Source organism: Hyla sarda, chromosome 1 (assembly GCF_029499605.1).
Source record: "Hyla sarda isolate aHylSar1 chromosome 1, aHylSar1.hap1, whole genome shotgun sequence".
Classification (NCBI taxonomy): Eukaryota; Metazoa; Chordata; class Amphibia; order Anura; family Hylidae; genus Hyla; species Hyla sarda.
The window spans coordinates 554,269,406-554,272,948 of NC_079189.1; the positions used below are offsets into that span (position 1 = coordinate 554,269,406).

At 39.5% G+C, this 3,543-nt stretch overlaps 1 long non-coding RNA gene across 1 annotated transcript; it reads right to left on the reverse strand.

Moving 5' to 3' along the window:
- Nucleotides 1-250: 250 nt before the first annotated feature.
- On the reverse strand, nt 251-2,813 carry LOC130311442 (uncharacterized). Its single transcript, XR_008859798.1, has 3 exons — nt 2,641-2,813; nt 594-647; nt 251-515 (listed from the first exon to the last, which is right to left on the reverse strand). It is a non-coding gene; the product is annotated as an uncharacterized LOC130311442 (long non-coding RNA).
- Nucleotides 2,814-3,543: the final 730 nt, after the last annotated feature.

Below are 3,543 nucleotides of genomic sequence, written 5' to 3' on the forward strand. Positions count from 1 at the left end.
GGAGGGGGCTGCATGGAGATTACAGGGGGGTCCAAGCTATAAACCCGCGATCAGACACCTTATCCCCTATCCTTTGGATAGGGGAGAAGATGTCTATGGCCAGAATACTCCCTTAATATACTGGTTCTGCAGTATGTATGACGGCCAACAAAAAATGTACAAACCCTTTTGTTTTTCAGTCTAAGCATATTACTGCACATAGTATATAAGAGGAAATATTATGTGTGTTGTAAAGTCAGTGTATCTGTTTTTATTTATTTATTTTTAACTTTTTTTTTATAGCTGCCCCGGTTATACAATGTAACTGCCACTATTGAAATCCTATCCCCATTACACTGTCTCTTCGTAGCATTGTGAAACATCTGCACAAACACTTTTGGGATTCTGTGACTGGAAAGATTGGTGTATCACCATTTCCAGGATCTGTTGTAGCACTCTCTCCTTGGGACACGGGGAGATGACAGGAGGGTCATGGGAGTCTTCTTTTCTACTTTGGGATTTTGCTCCAGTGCCATCTGCAATCAGATTGTTAACACGTCAGTTCAATCTGTCAGAATCCCCTGAGTGCCGCTCAGCCAAGCGTGAAGAAATACCTTGTGTATAAGTAGCGGATGTCCCCAAACAGTACAGTGACTCAGTCAGGCAGCCTAAATGGGAACAAAGACAATACCTTCACACTAGTGTATGTTACTTATGTGCCCTGACCTAATATAGCAATACGGCAAAAGGGCCGTGTTGAAATGTGCAGATATTAAATGATTCTTCTAGGCTACAAGTGCTCTATTAAAATGTTTACGGTTCCTGTCAAATAATTTATTTGCAAAGGAAAAGAATCTGGAAAAAAAATCTCTATGTAATACGGGAAGATAACCACTAGATGACAGCCATAGATAATTTCCTTTTATTCTGAATTCTAAATTCATATTCAGCATCTTCCTGTCTATGGAAAAGGTGACATTCTTGCTGAGATTGTAATTAAGATGACTGAGGTAAGCAGATTAAGGATGCTGTCACAATCGCTACCTTCATTTAATATTACCAATTACCGTCCTAAAGAGCAAAGAGCCCTGAATTTAAGAACGGGCGTATGGTGGACTTCTATCTTAATATATTTTTCTTTTTTTCAGTTTAGCATGTGTCTTTAATTGGTTAATACATTAATGGGCGACTCGGTAATCATCATCCAGCCTTCAGAATGCCACTTTTCAATGCAGCTTTAAATATATTCCAGTTGCCTAATTTTTTTCACTTTCCTGCTGCAGCTATTTTCTTTTATTTTTCTCCTCCATTTACAGGTGCAGAATTAAAGAACACGTGCACTCACTATATTATTGATGCACTTAAGTGGAGTGTTCCAAAGCCTGCAATTACTGTGTAGGCTTATGGCCCTGAAGTAGATGGGGATAGTGGTGCCGCATATCCATGATTTGAAGGACATACAGTGATGATTATAGAGGTAGTACTCTACTTCCATTCCAGGCCTTTGTGTTTAGCTGGTTGTCATGGCAAGTAATTGGATAGAATTTAAGCCACTTTCTTCCAGGTGGGAAATTCATAATTTTACCCTCCACCTAATTTTGCACATACTTTAAAAGAATCTGAAAGTTTCTAAAGCATTTGTGTTTTTGTATTAATTAGGCAATAGAAGACCCCATTTATTACATTAATTAAAATTATTTATTTTTTCTTATTGTTTGTTTATTTATATTTTAGTTTTTTTAAATCATTTCAAAAATATGACTTGATTTTCTTTAGTTTTTGTTTTTTTCATAACGTCTCAAAATTCTACAGAACCCTACAAAGAAAAAAAAGGACAACACATGATTTTAGTGATAAAAGCTAGCTTTTTTCAGCTAGTGTATTGTCTCAAGTAGACAGCTGCTCTCAAAGGCAATCTCTTGCCTAAAGCAGAAAGACCAGAATCCTCTTCTCTTTTGTGACTCTATGTACTGATACAGCTGGTGGCCTCTTCTACGTTTGAGGTCCTTGCTTCAGCATTGAAAAAAAAAAACAAGCCTGCACTCATCTGACTCCATCTTGCCTTCTTCTGTAGTAAATAAGCCTAATCCATTTTAATAACTACTGTTTATGCCTTTAAATTGAGTCTTTTCTTTTGTAGAACCTTTGGTTTTAACATATGGTGGGCTTTTATTCCTCCCCTAAAACAAAAATATGTTGTTTTTAGTTAAAGTAAATGTGAAGCACTCTTCATTTAGCTGAATTTCATAGGGAGAACATGAATTATTTATCAAAACAATAACAAACCAATTAAGTGTAGCTTTTCGAGAAGCGGCAACACTTGTCTACAAATTGTAGACAAAAGTAATTAGAGGTTTTGAATACTGTTTGTTTTTGGAATCCGGTGGGGGGCGTTCTGTTTAGATCATCATTAGAGGTTCACAATCCCCTGTTCTTTCCGAGACTTAGAACAGATGAAACTGTTACCAGGTAAGGAGTGTGCCATATGTTCGTGTTGTGGATTATTTTCTTGAACACCTGTCTCGAAACCATTTCCATAACAAAGACAAGTTGTTCTTGTTAAAATGCAGTCATAACTGTGTCTCAGGCTTTAGTATATAGCTATGTGCACACTGGGTTCAAAATTATTACTATTCCCTGTATTAAAGTATATGCTTGCACCTGATAGTAGCACTAGTATTTTCTTTTCTATTCTCCTCCATGAAGGACAGAAACATATGTAATGCACATAGAGCACATTATTGCAGCATACAGCATATTGGAGAATAATAGTTATATATATCCTGGTTATGGCAACTTAGGTCTCATTCACTTGAATGGGAACTGAGCTGCAGTAAAATGATGCCACCACTATAGAATAAACAGAGCCAACTACTTCTAGCCCCATTAACTGTGTAGTGCAGGTGCCAAACTATGACTAATGGCCTATCCTGGGGATAGGACATCTCCTTAACCCGTTAGCGATGCTGGGCGTAAATGTACGTCCCAGTGAGCTGGTACTTAACGCACCAGGACGTACATTTACATCCTATGCATGACTGCGAGCATTGAAGCGATGCTCGGGTCATGCGCTGCAGGTCCCGGCTGCTGATAACCATTAACCCCTCAGATGCTGTAATCAAAACAGATCACGGCATCTGCAGCATCGCAGTCACTAAAATGGATGACCGGCTCGCCAGCAGCGCTGTCGCAGCGATCCGATCATTCAGAACGGCAGACAGAGGTCCCCTCACCTGCCTCCACTGCCTTCCATGGGTCTTCTGCTCTGGTCTGCGATCGAGCAGATCAGAGCAGAAGATGGCCGATAACACTGATCAGTGCTATGTTCTATGCATGAAATAAAAAAAGCACAAACGGATGCGCTCCGTAGTGTAACACCAAAGGTGAGTTGGTAACGCTAAGTGTGAATTGCGCTTACCACATGAAGTTGTACTCCAACCAAGTAGAACAATGGAACAGGGCGTATCATCAAAGGGTCTCTGCAGCTTTGTCCCGCTGAAATAGAATCACGATAAAAACAAGCAATCTCCAGGTAGCAGAGCGGGATCAATGGAAGCGCTGAGA